At 41.7% G+C, this 18,474-nt stretch overlaps 1 protein-coding gene across 2 annotated transcripts in view; it reads left to right on the plus strand.

Annotated features, from left to right (window-relative positions):
- UTRN (utrophin) overlaps nt 1-18,474 on the plus strand; it is a 568,097-nt gene that overhangs the window by 42,430 nt on the left and 507,193 nt on the right. The window lies entirely within an intron of this gene.

Below are 18,474 nucleotides of genomic sequence, written 5' to 3' on the forward strand. Positions count from 1 at the left end.
TGAAGTCGAGGGGGTTTTGTGAATATTCTGTAAGAGATGTGACGCCTGTGGATGAAAGCAGACAGATCAGGCCGACCTTGGCTTGGAGTCTAAGTTTTAGAGACAGAAAACAGGGAGGGGGTGAAGGAGAGGGGAAATGGGAGGAGGAGAAGGAGGAGGGGTGCCAGGATCATTTCTTTTCCTGTTACGCATTTTCCTTTTGGCGGGAGAGAGTGAGAAAGCTCCTGAATGTAACTGGAGCTGCTGAACTGAACTGGTCAGAACCTGTCCTAATTTGTGTAAAAGAAATGCTGTGGTATTTATTCTTCCAGAGAAGCCCACATAACGCAACCAGGGCCTGCTGGCTGCCCTTGAGGTTCTGCAGAGCTTGGTTTTGGTGTCTTCTCTGAGCCTGTTTTCTGCTGAGGCAGCCCCTGGGTGTTGCCCACTGGCCTAACTCCCTCCAGGCTCGGCCTTTCCCCTCTCATCAAAGCTCTTTTTTCCCTGGATTTTAATGGTTGGCTGATTAAAGTAGTTCATAGTAAGGTGTTAATTATAACTCTTTCGGGTGGTTATGTGCATATATTCACAGAGTTGTTACAGAAGTAAGGGGACTGGGCTGCTCATGGTGGCTCATGCCTGTAATCCCAGCACTTTGGGAGGCCGAGTGGGTGGATCTCCTGAGGTCAGGAGTTCGAGACCAGCCTGGCCAACATGGCAAAACCCCGTCTCTACTAAAAATAACAAAAATTAGCTGGGCATGGTGGCAGGTACCTGGAATCCTAGCAACTCGTGAGGCTGAGGCGGGAGAATCACTTGAACCGGGGAGGTGGAGGTTGCAGTGAGCCGAGATCACACCATTGCACTCCAGCCTGGGCAACAAGGGCGAAATTCCGTCTCAAAACACAAAACAAAACAAAACAAAGCAAAACGAAACAAAAAACAACGGAAGTTAGATGGGGCTGAATTTCCAACTGCTAGGCTAGAACTAGGACAACACTGTGAGGGAAATCGGAGTGTAATACATTCTGCAACCCCACCTGTCTACTATCGCAACCCCACCTGTCTGCTATCCTCCCTTTGCAAGCCCAGGGCCTTGATGGTTCAAGGATGAGTCTTTCTAGAAAAAAGGGAGAGAAGTTTCTTTCCTTTTTTTTTTTTTTTAAACAAAAGAAAAACAAACATGTTTATTAAGATATGCGTAGTGCATACACATGGGAGTACCCAGACATGAGTAATTCAAAGGGTTGGTTAGAACTGGGCTTATCTAGCATCTTAACAAAGGAACGATAACTTTTTAGAGAGGTGATGAAACAAAGGAAAATGACTTTAAGCTTCCAGGTGTTACCAGAAGTTTCATCAAATCAAGAATATTCTTAGGAGTGTCAGGGGTGTCTAATAGTTGAGCTGTTAAGTAACTCTTAAACTTGTTAATGTCTCTTGGGAATTTCTTCTTTTAGAGTTGTTTTGTATTAAAACCAAGGAAATAAATATCTTTATTTGTTTTAAAAATAGTATCTTAAGTTATTAATTTTGTTTATTTTGCAAAGTCTTTTTAAGGAAATATTATTTCCTTTTACAATGAGTAAAAATACATTAATTCAGAACAAAATATAATTGTTTCTTGGTGCATCAGATGTTTATATCTCATGATAGTGATCTGTTAATAGATCAGGGTTTTTATTCTTTATCTTCATCCCCCCTTCATTGCCCCCATAGACTCCTTTGGCAGTTTAGTGAAGCCAGACAAATTTTTTTTTGAGACAAAGTCTCGCTCTGTTGCCCAGCCTGGAGTGCAGTGGTGCGATCTTGGCTCCCTGCAACCTCTGCCTCCCAGGTTCAAGCGATTTTCCTGCCTCAGTCTCCCAAGTAGCTGGGATTACAGTTGCAAGCCACTGTACCCAGCTAATTTTTTGTATTTTTGGTAGAGACGGAGTTACACCATGTTGGCCAGCCTGGTCTTAAAGTCCTGACCTCAGGTAATCCCCCTGCCTCGGCCTGCAAAAGTGCTAGGATTACAGGCGTGAGCCACCGCACCTGGCCTTTTTTTTTTTTCTGAGATGGAGTCTCACTCTGTCACCCAGGCTGGAGTGTAGGGGGGCGATCTCGGCTCACTGCAACTTCTACCTCTCGGGTTCAAGCGATTCTCCTGCCTCAGACTCCCGAGTAGCTGGGACTACAGGCGCATGCCATCACGCCCAGCTAATTTTTGTATTTTTAGTAAAGACAAGATTTCACCATGTTGGCCAGGATGGTCTTGATCTCTTGACCTTGTGATCCGCCTGCCTCGGCCTCCCAAAGTGCTGGGATTACAGATGTGAGGCACTGCACCCAGCCTGACAAATATTTTTAAATGCATAAAATAGAGTACATGGTATTCCATGCATACAGTTACCAAAATACTGAAAAAGTCTGTGAGAGAGTAGTATTTGCTGTTTCATTAGTGTGTTCAGTAAGAACTTCTAGCATCTCTAACCTCTCTACTCTTCTGAAATAACAACGAGCCAAATGGTATTTTCAAGATACCTGCTAGAGTTGTAAGGTGATGTGAAAATGGTTATGATTTTTGCTGGTGACACAGTCAAAGCTACCACTAATAATGTGTTTTGTGATCTGCCATCACAATGGAAGGAAATGCAAATTTCTGTTAGAGGTCAGTGAAAAGATCTAATTGCTTTTCCTGTCCAAGTTCATGGACCCCCTGCCTGGTAATAACCCCTGATAAAGATGATGGCTTAACATGAGTATTTGTTTCCTTAAACCTCAGCAGTGGCAGCAGTGTGCCACAGAGTGTTTCAAAAGAGACAACAATTTTAAATGGAAAGTAGTCTTCGGTGAATGCCCCATATGGCAGGCACTGCACTGGGTGTAGTTGACAAAACTGATGAGCTCTATGATGGCATCTGGCCTCTTGAGTGTGTAGACTAGTACGAGAACCAGACATCAAATTGCAGAGCATACAAATAGTTGTTTAACTGCTTAGAGGGTAGACATTCTGCAGTGCTGTCATGGCAAATCACTCGGGGACTTCATAGGGACCTGGAATGAGTGATAGTTTGAGTGGTCAGGGAAGGCCTTCTTGAGGAATCTATTCAAGTCCATAGTTCAAGGTGGTGGAGGGCACTGGCTGAAGGCAGAGCTGTGTGCAGGCTCTAAGCTGGCAGAACTTGGCCCACAGAAAGCCTGATTGAGGCCGGTGATTGGGAGTGAAGTGAGCAGAGGGCTGTGGATTAAAATTGGCAGAAAGATGCAGTCTGCATTTCACTCAGTAGTATTTCTTATCCTGATTGAAGGGGCATGGTTTACCTCTTAGTTTGAGGGCATGTATTATTTAGTGCATTAATGGATGGATCCCTAAAAGCATTAGGAATTAGTTTGGAGTATGTAGGTTGAAAAATAGGTTATAAAATTGATGAGAACAAGCTCTCTTGCAAGAGTTAGAAACATAAAAACAAATTTTTCTAAATGCTAAATTCCTTAACATTTTTCCTCACTCGGATTTCTATTTGGCTTGAATCTAAGGAAAACCTGAGAAGAGAGGAAGTGCTTGGCTTCTCTGTATACCGAGCAGTTTCAACAGTGGTGTTTGTAGAAATGCACACCTTGCTGTTCCTAGGCAGATAAGTGTTGTCACACGTCTTCAGATTTTAAGGCGACAGGCTCCACACCTGGCAGAGGCTCAGACAGAGCAGACCAGGATTGGGCTATTCACAGAGGCAGGAATGTGACCATTCTGGTCCGGGCAGTTGGGGAGGAACTCATCTATCCACGGTTCCCATACTGTTTGGCCCTGTTTTTCAATTTGACTCCATCAAAGCACATTCTCCAGCCGAGGGGTACACATCCCTTTGTGACTTCAGAAATCATGCACTGTTGGTTTGGGAGTCTTAACTACATTTGGAGGACACGCTGAGCCGATGAGAAATGGAAGTGAGATCTGAATCCACAAACGGAGACAGCAGACAGTCACAGGCAGGTAAAGACTCATTGAGAATGTGGCTACTTAAATTTTGTCCACCTGTTCATTGAAAGGAAGCCGAGGCATGACTCTCCGCCAATAATTAGTGTGAAAATTACTGAGTTAACAGATTCTAAATTATTTTGTCCTCTGGGTGACCTAGGAAGTTTTTAAAAGACATTTTTTCTTAATAATGTTATGAAATAAGATAGTTACATGTAAAGAATCTAACAAGGTCAGTCATTAAAAACATTTTCTAAATATGATTTATTTTGCTCACTAGCCTTGTAAATCATCTAGGATAGGACCACTGTCAGCCTCAGAGCCTGGCACAGAACTTGGCACTTAATGCGTGTTTGTTGAATATGAATGGATTGGGTCCAGTGTCTAATGATACGCTGTGAAAGTTATTCCATCACTTCTCCGTGATGGAAAAAGATTTGCCGAAAAGTGTCTGTTGTATGAAAGTCATATGGGGTAGAAATTAAACTGTAAATGAGTTAAGGAGCTGTAACCTTGGCGCTATTCCAAATCTCCAACAATTCAGTAGTTAATTAGTGCCCCTGCATCCATTTAATTTGTCCATTTATCTCTTGGTTCGTTCACTGTCATTTATTTCTCTCTGCTGGTGCCAAGTTACGTGATAGGCTGCTGCGAGGCAGACAAGCAAGATCTCTGCTTGCAGGCTTTCAAACGCAGCGATTCAGCAGCGTGGTAAGACGTGTGCTCATGATACATACTATGTGCTGTGGGACCACAGGTCAGGAAGGATAAACTCCCGGAGTTTTGCTCTTCCTCAGAGGGTCAAGGAATGTTTCCCAGAGAAGTGACTTGCAAGGTGGTAGAGAGGAATGTGGAAGGGAGGAATTCCAGGCTGAGGAGAAAGTGTTTGGAAAGGCAAATGTTCAGTGAATCATATGGTGAGATGCCATTTTCAAATGTATAATGCACCTCCTTGCTCACTGTCCATCATTGCCCCATCCAGCCACACTGGTCAGCTTTCAGCTCTGGGAACAACTTGTGTTTACAGGGTCTTTCCTCCACCTGGAATACCGGCCCCCAGCTCTTGGCTATCTCCTTCTCCTCCTTCTGGGATTGGGCATTGGATGAAATTGCACCTGCTCAGAGAAGCCTGTCCTGACACCCACCTGAAGTAGATTTTGTGCTATTGTCTCCACCATCCACACTTGTCACCATTGCTCATTGCTTTTGTTCACTTGTTTGTTTACTTTAGTGTTGATAGGTCCCCAAGACTGTGCTCTCCATATGGGCAGGGACCAAGGTTGTCTTGTTCACGATTGTGTCCATAGTGCCTTGTACGGTGCCTGTTCTGTAGGGATGATAGATCATTGTGAATGAATGAATGAGTGAACGAATGAATGAAAAGGCAGAGTCACTTAAAAGAACGAAAGCATTTGTAATAGACTTGCTATTCCTGTTTATTCTTTGAAATTTGAGGTAATTCTTAACTAGCCACTTAGGATCTCCATTAAGAACCCTAGTCAAGACCTTTGGGTATTACCTCAAAGTAAAACAAAGTGGGAGTATTTTGGATCTTTGGAAGTTAACTTGAAAAAGTCTAAGGATTCTTTAAATTGAATATATAGGGAAGAGAGATCTCCTACTCAGAATACTTAAGTTACAAACACAAGAAAAATTCATAGATTAAAAAAATTGAACAAAGAGTATCATTAAGTCAAACCGTTTTTAATAGTAATTTTGTAAAGTTATTTATGACACTATTTTTTATGTATATTCTCAGTTCTCTAAAACCTCCTGATAATTTTGGTGATTTACTCTTATCTGTGCTTTGAATACTTTATTCTTATAATTAATATCATTATTTTTAACTTACTGAAACCTTTCAACTTACGTAATCAGTAATGTTCTCACGCTGATATTAATCTTTTATTTATTTATTTATTTATTTATTTATTTGAGATGGAGTCTCATTCTGTCACTCAGGCTGGAGTGCAGTGGTGCGATCTTGGCTCACTGCAACCTCCACTTCCCGGATTCCAGCCGATTCTCCTGCCTTAGTCTCCCAAGTAGCTGGGATTACAGGCTCCCACCACCACATGTGGCTAATTTTCGTATTTGTATTTTTAGTAGAGATGGGGTTTTGTCATGTTGGCCAGGCCTGTCTCGAACTCCTGACCTCAGGTAATCCACCCACCTCGGCCTCCCGAAGTGCTGGGATTACAGGTGTGAGCCACTGAGCTCAGCCTGATGTTAACCTTTTAATTCAGTACAGTCTTCCCATAACAGACCTTCTCCCATTGATGGGCTCATTTTTATTGCTCTTTGTTCTCTACTGATTCTGTCAGTTTTTAGAGCCCATAAAATAGCTTCATTTCTATACCGTCTTATCCACATTCAGATTTTTCATATAGCATGTCACACACAGCATAAGACATTTTCCATAATATATTATGAGTTGATGATTTCTATCATGTTGAAGAAGATTATACAGCAACACTTATCTTGTAAATTCTCTTATAATGGCAGGTAAAAAAATGTTATGTGAAATGGCACATTGAAAGAAAGGAAAATCTAAAGGTGGATTGCTTAAATGATTGTGATTGTTTTTCCCATTGGATCTTCTGCAGATGAGAACTCCCTGCATAGATCACCCAAGGGGTGGCAGATCGGGCTTCTCAGTTTCAGCCAGGGGTGGACGGTTGGCATCTCCTGATGTGTTCATCAACAACGTGATGAAGCCAGTGTCCTTGGCTACTGATTGCAACCTTTTGTTCTCTTCTTGGAGAAATGGGGAAAAAGATACACTTATATACTAGTGTAGATTTTGGTTATCTTTATTTGTGAGGAAAATTTTTTGTTTACCTCTCATTTTATTCATTCGTTCAGTAAATATCTATTTATCCACCCACCTACTATGTGCTAGGCACTGTGATAGTCACTAGGCATTAAAAAAGTACATTGATGATCGATGCTAAGATTATTTTCAAACTATTTTAAGAGAGGACTCCTAAATTAAAAGAAATTGTGTATCAACAGACAAATGCCCTTTTATTTTTTTCCCTACAAAATTGCTGCTGGCTAGAGAATGATGATGATTTGCACTTCTGACATCATTGCCTAATGTTGGGTTTCTGTGCTTGGGCTCTTTATGCTGTGGAGGCAAATGGTGCTTTGAGTGTCTTAATTTCACCGGAATGCTGCACCTGTTGCTGGCTATTCTTGCATATGAAATCCAGACCCTAGAGTCACTTGCTTTCATTTCCTTTTCCTCCTCCCTCTTTCCGGTGTGTGTGTGGGGAGGTGGGGGTGGTGAGGCAGGGTGGGGGCGGCAGATTAGTAGCTTCTGTGAAGAGTAACCACCTTCCTGTTCCGTCAAGGCTATGATTTTAGCGCCCCCGGGAGTGGTAGTGTTGCGTCACTCTGTCATCTGTCGCCGAAAGACTCATAATCCGGGCAGCCTCAAGAGTTTGAGGCGTGGGTTTGTGCCCGAGTTTGGGGTTCTAGGGGAGGGGTGAAGTGGAACAGGCTTTCAGCAGCTGCTGCCGCCACCTGATACCTGGAACCTTACTGCTGTTGAGGAACATGTATTTCCTCTTGGCTACATTTGCTGTTTGGCTATGACTGAGGAAGACAGGAGGTATTGCATAGTATCATTTACTTTCATAAACATAACTTTGACATCTCTAGGCTTCATGTTGGTTCAGGCAATGCTCTCGAAAGCCAGGGAGCTGCTTTGCAAGACGCATACTATGGCTGAAGGAACGGCTCAATAGCTGGGACCTGGCCCTGAGGTTTAAATCCACTCACAGCACGAATTTGGTGTTTTACTTTGTGTCCTGAAACCTCAATAACCTCATTTTTCAAGTGAGAGTTGAAATATTGACACAACTTAACTTTTAAGAATTTTGAAGGCATCAGTGAAAATACATTGAACGAACTTTGAAGTTCAGAGATCTCTAAAAGTGAATATAGACCAAATTATATCCTGATGATCAAGTAGGAACATCCGTAGTTCCGGTACTATAGTTCATTGACAACCTCCAGAAAGTTACGGTAGTCTAACATTCCTGATTTAAAACCAACTTTGCCATGTTTAATTTATTTATACTTTTATAGATAGACAGATTTACTACTGGACATTCTCTGGCAGAGAAAAATTTCATGGAAAGTGAAGTTTAATGTGAAATGGCACATAAGTGGTCCTGACTTGCAAACTCAGGAATGGCTTGTTGACCACTGTCCTGGAATAAGAGAGCCCAGCTTTGTTCTTGTCTTATTTCTGGATCGCCCTTTCTCCTTTGTACCTTCTGACATTGTTTCTGAGTTCCCTCCTCCCATCTGCCACCCGCTCCTTTGCAACTCTGTAGAGCATTTTAATAACAGGTTGTTTGTGCCTGTCTTGCCTCTGCAGCGCTCACTCCCACCTGTTTCCTCAGCATCTGACTTCTCCTTTCCCCTTTTTGGCATGCTCTGACCTGCCTCCGTAGTTGAACCCGATTCCTGAGGCAATGATATGGCAGGTGCCTCAACTCTCCATCTATAGCACTTGCCTTGCCTGGCCTGGGAACCGGCTCTTTCACTGCTGTACTGCATGGAACAGAGTAGGCACTGCTTAAACCTATCAGCTGCCTGGCTCTCTCAAATGCTCTTTCCAGGAACTCTGGCACTGTGAACCCACTGCTGAATCTCGTGGCTCATAAATAAACTCTCAAGTGATAATTGTGACTTGAATTCTCTAGGTCTCACCTGACCACCTCTTAATATCATCCTGGAACTGTCTTTATATCATCTTGGAAACCCTGGAGCTGATTTGAAATACCTCTGGTCAGTTCCTCAGCATCAGTTCTGTCTAATGAACACCTAGATTCTTCATTGTCTCCTCACTCTTGGCTCTAAGTTGTCACAAGTAGATGATTATGTCTCATTCCCAAGTAGAGATAGGACACATCAGAGTGGGTGGGTGTGCCCATAGTTAGACAGGACTATCTTTGTGTGGTACCAGCTGCAGCAGGATCTACAGATGACTCACACATATTAATACCCACATCTTCTGAGTGGCCAACATCCTCAGATTTGCATGTGGGCATTTGCAAGAGGAAGCACACAGATGCTGTGATCAGGGCTGAGATGCCTACAGGTGTGTCTGCTGGGCTGCGGCAGGTGGTGGCCAGTGGAAGACAGATTGTAGGTAGGGAAACTGTTGCCTCATGGAGGGTGATCCTGATATGGTGGGAACTTCAATCCAGACTCCGACATCGCCACGGGCAAGCTGAATGACAGTAAACAACCTTCAGGGCTTGGGGACGTCAGCACACTCGCCTGTGGAGAGCCAGCCGGAAGACAGGCAGTGGCACAAGTTTGCTGAGGTAGAGATTGTGACTGTAGGTGACCAAGGAACAAAATATTATGAAGACCACATTGGGGTTCATAGGCTGGTGGCCCTGTAGGACACTTGGTCACATTTTTTTTCCTGCCAACACCAAAGAATAATTTTTAGGTGTCTCTTCTTCACACCTTCCCATGAAGCTGGAAAGTTCTAGAGCTCACCAGAAACTAGAAAAATTTTCCTTACTATGACAGCAAGTGTGCTTCGAGAAAACTCACTTGCTGACCTTTGTTCCACAGCCCAGCAGGTTGCCACCTGATTTATAAAAACAGATTATGGAGACAGTCCAGAAAAATTACTCCCTCTTTCTTTTTTTTTTAAAGTAATATTTTAAAATTCCTTTCTTTTTGAAGTATTTGGGTTGTTTTATCAATTTCGTTCACTGTTGCCTTAAATGACAATTCTTGCCTCCCTGAAGAACTCTTGGCCTTCCTTCCTGCCACTACAGTGAGAAGTTCTAAGCTGGAAAGGCCATCCCAGGGATGACTGCTTTAAGCAGCCAGTCATGTAGGGTTGTGCCTGTGGCCCTGGCAGATTGGACCCTGTTTCTACCAAGTGGTGGCATCACTTGGCTTCCATGTAGTGTTTTTCTGTTCTCCTGCAGATTGCTGTCAGCCACTGGAGGCCTCACCCACTGGGTTCCAGACAGCTGCCACTTCTGTTTAGAAGCAACACTGCCAGTGAGAAACCCTGCCACACACAACACACACAGAGACACACACACAGACACACACACACAGAGACACACACACACACAGACACACACGCACACCACACACACACCACACACACACACACGTGAGAGGAGGGCCACCCTGGGAGGAAACCCTGAATTCTCCCCTCTTAGCACACTCCTTCTATCTACTCCTTCTATCTCCTGGTAGAGGGAGAAGCTGTGTGCCCCTATTACTACCTCTCTTTACCTCCTCATTAAGGGCTTTGGTGCGATTATTGTCTCCCTTTTAATCTCACTACTAGCATGCAGCTTTCTTGAGAAAGGTTATAATTTAATCCTGAAATACAACTTCTAGGAGTTTTCTTTTTAATTCATCATTCCAAGTAGGTGTCTTTGTCTGTTTCCACATTAGAAAATGAAACCAATACTTAAATATGATTTCCTTGCTTTTATTGGCAGCTATTTAAGATCTGTGTCTGAGGTCTGGCTCCGTGTGGTTTGGAATACTTTATTGTTATTATTATTATTATTTTGAGATGGAGTCTTGCTCTGTCTCCCAGGCTAGAGTGCAGTGGTGTGATCTCAGCCCACTGCAACCTCTGCCTCCCTGGTTCAAGCGATTCCCGTGCCTCACCCTCCTGAATAGCTGGGATTACAGGCACACGCCACCACGCCTGGCTAATTTTTGTAGTTTTAGTAGAGATGGAGTCTTACCATGTTGGCCAGGCTGGTCTCGAACTCCTGACCTCAGGTGATCCACCCGCCTCAGCTTCCTAAAGTGCTGGGATTATAGGCATGAGCCATTGCGCCCAGCCTGGAATATTTTCTAAGCTCTTTGATGATGGCGGCTTCGATTTAACTCTCTCTGACTTAATTTTGTTGATTATAATGTCATTCAATCCCATTAGTATACTCATATGGAAACAAAGGCATGATTTCAGATTTTATTTATATCTTCATGCTTTGGAAAAACAATCTCATGAGAAATCACTCAGCCCATGAAATACCATCCTTGACATTACTTTTTTGGGTTTGCTTGTTTTTAAAACAGTTTTTATTGGCTTTTGCTTTTTATAATTTTTTGAACCATACCAACAGTAGCATAATGAGTATTTTTAGACATGTGCTTTTAAAATCATGTGAAAATTCTTTTAATGTCAACACGAAGAGTTTTGTTTAAAATCATTGCTGTGATCAAGAACTGAGGTAGAATTTCCTAGCTGGACACAAATGGGTTAAAAAAAAAAACCCGACATACTCTTTGATTATTGGATAAGTTGTATTCTAAACAATATTACTCTGATGAAGATATTAAGGGGAGTTAATTAGATTGTGAGACTCTTGAGGACAGTTGATGCCTTTTTCATTTTTGCATTCTTCTTGGGGGCCGTGTAGTTGATCAGTATAGTCATGGGACTTAGTTCTGATTGTAGGGAGCTGTGTGAACTGCATGAAGCAGACGAGACTCCATCCTCGCATGGGAAACCTTTAAGGATTTTGAAGCTGGGCAGGTGCAGGTTAATAGAAAGATCACTCTGGGCTCTGTAGGAGAGTGATTTGGAGAGAAGATCCCCTAGAGGCCCAGGGAACATTGCAGGTGGCTCTGCCAGGAGACCAGGTAGAAGATGTGGTGAGGGTGGGCGGGAGATGGATGAAACTGTGGATTTCATAGATACAGATTCATCATCCTTCATCTGTAGCTACACTATTGAAGAAGACCTCCAAAAACCAGAAGGTGTTTTATTTGTAGTTCATTTGGCAAGAAAACTTGAGTTTGACCTGAACTCATTTGGTGTTGAAGCCTGACTTGAACAGCTGGGACTCTTTTAAAGTCCTTATGTATGTCAGGCATCCTTCATAAACATATGTATTTGCTGCAGGGCTATTAATGTGTTTGATTAGGGGAAATTGCCCTGGATCTTGCTGTTTTTTGTTTTCACTGTAATATATGACTTGTGCTATATAACTTTTCTCATATGGGAAGAGTTCTGGTTCAGCAGCACCTCTGGCCCTACGGTTTTGGAAAAGAGGTTGTGAAACTCTTTGACATGTGTTTACAGGATAAGGTTGATGAAACTGACTGATAAGAAATGGAGGCAAGATCTATGGAAGAAAAGAACATTTCTGGGAAGACTCAAAAGTTAATGATGACACTGCCTCATTAACACTGAAGGGAAGTAGAACTTTAGGAGGGGTCAGAAATATTCATTAGACAGGCATGATTCATTGAAAAGGATGCATCTTGAATTTTTGAAGTATTGCTTGTATGTGATCTTGGATTGAATTGTAGACCAGGAAAAGGGGGCAATTGCAGAAATTTGAAAAAGACCTATGGATTAGTTCATAGTTTTGCATCTATGTGAATTCTCTGGTTTTCATCATTGTACTCTGGTTATGTAAGATGGTAATATTTGAGGAAGTTGGATGAAGGGAACATGAGAACTCTGTGTACTCTTTTTTTTTTAACCACTTCTTTTATAAGTCTAAAATTATTTCAAGATAAAACTTTGAAAAATAAGAAAAAGAGGTGTTTGTCATATCAGGGAATGGTATCATTCATGATGCTTTTAAGTAGAGAGTATCTATGAGCAGAAGTCTAGTTTTCTAGGAGAATTCAAAGTCTAGAAGTGCAAATCGAGTAAAATTTCAGTCAGGCCTTCAGCCCCTCCCAATTTTTTCTTTTTAAAAAAGCTGACCTGGTTTTTATCGTAAGATTATCTTTTTATATTCTGATCTGAGAAAAATGCTTGACTCTAGCGTAATCATATAAAGAAGAGTTCTAGGCCAGGCGTGGTGGCTCACGCCTATAATCCCAGGACTTTGGGAGGCCAAGGTGGACAGATCGCTTGAGGTCAGGAGTTTGAGACCAGCCTGACCAACATCGTGAAAGCCGTCTCTACTAGAAATATAAAAATTAGCCAGGCATGGTGGCGCCCGCCCATAATCCCAGCTACTCGGGAGGCTGTGGCAGGTGAATTGCTGGAATCCGGGAGGCGGAGGTTGCAGTGAGCTGAGATCGCACCACTGCACTCCAGCCTGGGCGACATAACAAGACTGCGACTGCATCTCAAGAGAAAAAAAAGAAGAGTTATAAAATGGAGAGCTCATGGGAAGTGCCATAACTTGTCCCTTGCATTTAGTCTCCCTGGTGTTGGAGGCTGTGGTTTGGCTCTAGTTCTTGTTGGTAGCTCTGCAGGGCGAGGTATAGGTGTATTAGTTAGGACTGACAGTTATAATATGATGTTCAAAGCCAAGAATGTTTACAGATAACAGGGAAGAATGAAGAAGATGTGTACCCTTCATGGCCAAGGTCAGCTTGCCTGGATTTTGTGGGGCTGATGCTGCTGGGTGTATATTTCCTCCGTGGAGAGAGGATTAGTTTCTGAATTCCTTTGCTTCCCTCTCTCACTTCAACATTACCTCCTGTAGTTTCAGCTAATTTGTTCTGTAATTCTCTCTCCACTCCAATTCTTTCTTTCCTTTTTTGATGAGAGTAGACCTAGGCTGGCAGCCAGTTGCTATTGAGCTATAATAGAGCTAGTGGTATGAACAAAATTTGATTACTGCTGTCAACACTAGATTGAATAAGAAAGCGCATACCCTAGACAGATACTTGCAACATAAATGGTCTATTGATTTCACAAGAACTAGAAAATGAGGCCACCGTGTAATCTAGCAGAAGAATGGATCTGTGAATAGAGTGGGTCCTGACATTGCACAACAGTTTTCAAAAGCGCCCCCCTATTGATCTTTTTAGAAGAATCTTCAGATAAACTGATTTTAGCTTCTGATTTTCCTCACCATCAAGTGTTTACAGAAACTTCAATGAAGCCTTTGCACTTGTGTGTGTTCAATGGTTTGCTTTTCCTACATAGAATCTAGTTTGGAAGTTATATTGGCTGTTACAGACCTTGTTTGCTCCTGAGCTATCATGATATTTCCACTTAGCTTAATAGGAATGTTTTAGAAGTTTCCCACTATGGAAAGTTCTATTTGACATATGTTCAACGGTCAATTTCATAGTCAGCTCCACGGCAAGAAATAAATAAAACAATGGATTACAGAGTATAGCCTTGGGACATGGGAAGTTTTTTAGAAGATGGATGAGTCATATTATTAATACATGTTGCAAGGCCCAAGGCCTTACATCAAAAAATAAGGAAAAAAGTTTTTATTTTTTAAAGTTAATAGCCTTCTGATATTTTCTTTGTTGTACTTTGTATAGTTTTTGTTCTGTTTAGTTTTGGGGGGATCAAAAAATAAATCCTAAGATAGAATGTTTTAGGAAAAAGGTAATTAACATCATTGTACATGAATTTGCTCAAACACAGTAAGGTCTGAAAAAAAAAGATCTCTTTGATGTTGATTTGTTTGAATAATTACTATTCTCCCAGTACTGCACTTTTGAGAGGGAAGGAGAAATTGTTGCTAGTGTCTAAATTTTAACTTGTCTTCCTTGGCTACCTTCAAAATTTGAGATCCTTAATCTTAAATCACATCTGGTCTAACAATTCTTCCTATAAACAGTTATGACTATTTACTGACAAAAGGCTGCTTTTATTGTGCCTGTTTCTATTTCAGAGGAAGACACATAAAGACAGGTGGAAAGAACTGATTTGTAAAGATTGAAATGTCATATTTACATTCAGAATTTCATTTCCTTACCAGTTTTCAGAAGAACCCTTTGGTAGAGGAAGCAGGGCCAACTTCTTTCACAGCCTCTTACTATAGATAGAAGTATGAAGGCCAGCAATATTCAGCTGGTATGAACCCATACAGCTGTACCAGGAACAATGTTGAAAGTCTTTGATTCCTATTGGAAAATAGCCACTGTTAAAGATGGACACCTTCAGGACCTCACTTCAGCATTGTAGCCAGTATCCGTTCTGACTAGGTGGTGCCCACGCCTCACTGGCTGTTCTGTATTTTGAATATTTAGTCCTGATTCTAGAAATGACATTTTTGGGCTATGGATAAAAGATGGGTTTCGATAGCCATTAAGGAAATGCAAATCAAACCACAGTGAAATGTCACTTCATACCCAGCAGGATGGCAATAATAAAAAAGACAAATAATAACAAATATTGGTGAGGATGTGGAGAAATGGGTATCCACATACACTGCTAGTGGGAATGTAAAAGGATGCAACTTTGGAAAGCTGTCTGGCAGTTCTTCCAAAGGTTAAGCATAGGGTTGCCATATGACTCAGCAATTCTACTTCTGGGTACACACATACACACACACACACACACACACACACACCCGCCACACCTAAGAGACATGAAAATGTATGCCCACATCAAAAACGTGTACACAAATGCTCATTGCAGAATTATTGATATTAGCTGAAAGATAAAAACAACCCAAATGTTCATGAACTGATAAATACATAATAAAATATGGTCTATCAATACAATGGAATATTTTAAAAATAAATGAAATACCCATACATAATACAACATGCATGGACTTCAAAAACATTATGCTAAGTGAAATAAGCTAGTCACAAAAAACCATATACTGTATGATTTCTTTTATATGAAATGTACAGAATAGGTAACTCTATAGAGACTGGAAGTAGATTTTAGTGGTTGCCTTGGGCTAAGGGAGGGGGTCGATTGTGGTGATGGTTGTAGAATTCTTTGACAATACTAAAAATCATTAAATTATACAGTGTAAATGAGCTAATTGTATAATATATGAATTATATATCAATAAAGTTTGATGCAAAAAAAGATCAATGGGTATTGACTATGGGACATCATCCGTATCACTGCGCTTTTCCCGGTCTCCCTCCCTGTGACAGTCCTAGAAGACAGGTGAAGTCAGCCCGTCCATTTTACAGATTTGGAGACTGAGGCTTAGAGAGAGAGAGAGTATTTTGCCAGAGTCATACAGCTACTAGTCTAAGGAAAATGCAGAGATGAGGAGGAGGAGCATAGGGGAGGTACTGTTAGTTTCTCTTTTCTGTATCATAGTACAGTAGCAGGATGAGAGACACCTTTGAATTCAAACCTGTGTGTATCCTGACAAAGATACATATTCTATGAAAAGTCTTTGCTAATAAGTAGAAGATTTCTATTTCACAACAAGCAAGAAAAAGAATGAGAGAAGGACTAGAAAGTAGATGTGATCATATGAATAATGATTTTCCTTGCTTTTTGCATGTATGTGGTGGACACATGCAGAAGTGACAGCAGGAGTTCTAGACCAGCCTGACCAACATGGTGAAATCCCGTCTCTACTACTACTACTACTACTACTACACACACACACACACACACACACACACACACACACACAATAGCCGGGCATGGTGGTGGGCACCTGTAATCCCAGCTACTTGGGAGGCTGAGGCACAAGAATGACTTGAACCCAGGAGGCGGAGGTTGCAGTGAGCTGAGATCACGCCATTGCACTCCAGCCTGGGTGACAAGAGTGAAAAAAAAATAATGATAATAAAGAGAGCAAGGTGACCACAAAAGAGAATAGGCTGGAAAAATTAGTCTAAATGGTGGCCTCTTCTCTTATAGCTGCATATGGTTAAGTTTATTTTTTCCCTAGTAGCGAATTCTAAGGGATGAAGAAGAAATCCTTTTCAGTTTTACTTCCCCAAGGTGTGTATAACTACTATAGTGAAATAATAAGTCCAATTTATTCTTTGAAGTATAGTTAATATGTAACGAAACTCCTAAGGCCAGTTGTATACCCAGGGCAAACGCCTTCTAACATCTTTATTTATCTACGCAGTGGGTAGGGAGGAGGGTGGAGTGCCCTTCCCAGCTGATACTGTCAAAACAGGAAGCAAAGTTATAATCTCTGTCATAGGAACATGAATAGAGGCCCTTAGTTGTGACTATTAAAAAAACAAAAAACCTGCCTAAGGAGTTTTCACTGACTACAAAGTGTAACTTCCTCTCTGGTGTTTAGAGGAGGTGGGGTTAGGTTTAGTCAGATCCTCTCATGGGAAAAATAAAAGCCACCAAAAAAAAAAAAAAAAAAAAAACCCAAAATAACACAGGACATCCCAGTGTGCAGTTCGAAGGCTGCTTTTGTTGTCCACTTCCTCCACATCTTTTTCCTCATGATCTAAGCAGATGTAGGTGATGAGCGGCCCGGCAGCCACCACGTTTCATTGGAAAAAGTGCAGATTGGATTTGCCAGGGCATGTAGCTCTCCAGGCTTGCAAGCGATTACCAGGTAAGTTTGTCAACTTGCACGACTCCCAGCCAGTGAGGTTTTCTTAAGAAACGTCTATGAAGACAGGGTTCTCTCATTCAGTTTTGTTAAGTAACAAAGCTTAGGACCAGGCTGGTGACGGGAACAGACAGCCTGTCTTTCCTGCTGCCACGTCTGTTGTGGACCCTCAAGAGTAGAGACCAACGCTGTCTGCTTCACACTTCTCTTCAGGAAGTGATAATTCACCAGAGTTATTAGTTTCTTTGGAAGAAGCCTTCCAGGATCCCTACATTTGTGGTAGCAAATATGCTTCACTTTACCTCCCTGTATTTTCAAAATAGCTTACTCTGTGCTGACTGTTTACTGCCATCTAGAGAAGAAGCCTCCTTTGTGGTGTTGAGTATTGGTAGACCTCATCCCATATTGTATTTGATTTACTCTGTTGGCTAAAAAGGCATTTTAGTTCTTGAAATATTTAGTTTTGACCTGAGAAAGGGGAGAATAAAACATTTGTACTTTGGGGGACAGTATGAGTGCTGGGGTTTCTGTTTCAGTGCAGGCTTGTCTATGAGACATGTATATGCATAACTTCATGCAGGGAAAGTGTCGTGCACTTTTCTCTCGCTGAAGTTTACTTCCGGGGTGACTTAGTTTTTCTGATCAGTTTAGATGTTCATATCTTGTTTAATGTATACATGTGTGTACTGGTTGTATGAGCTTTTGGAGGGGAAAAACCCCAAGTGATGTGTTTTATTCGATCATACATATCATGCATGAATGTTGTCACTATGAAAAAACTTTGAGACTGGTTGGTTTTCTTTTTCAATGTTTTCCTTTCTTGTGGAATTACTCTTTCCCTCTTAATGTTTTCCTTCTTAGCTTCAGTGAATGAGGTGGTAAGGGGTTGTAAGCGTTGTCTCTGCAGAGCAAATTCAAACCAAAATGATTGGAGCAGCCCATATTTTCTTAGTGAATTGGGTTTCTTGAACAAGTGGCATAGGAGACTGGTGTGCTACAATTCTCATCATTAACTGTTACTTCTTTCTTAAATAACCATGTGATCCCAACACAACATCAAAATACCTCTCAGGGACCTGAATTAAAACTCCACGTGGGCCAGGCACAATGGCTCATACCTGTAATCCAAGCACTTTGGGAGGCTGGGGCATGAGGATCACTTGAGGCCTGGAGTTCGAGACCACTCTGGGCAACATAGGGAGATTCCATCTCTAAAAAAATTTAAAAATCAGCCAGGCATGGTGGCATGTGCCTGTGGTCCCAGCTACTTAGGAGACTGAGGTGGGAGGATAGCTT

This window comes from Pan paniscus, chromosome 5 (assembly GCF_029289425.2).
Source record: "Pan paniscus chromosome 5, NHGRI_mPanPan1-v2.0_pri, whole genome shotgun sequence".
NCBI lineage: Eukaryota > Metazoa > Chordata > Mammalia > Primates > Hominidae > Pan > Pan paniscus.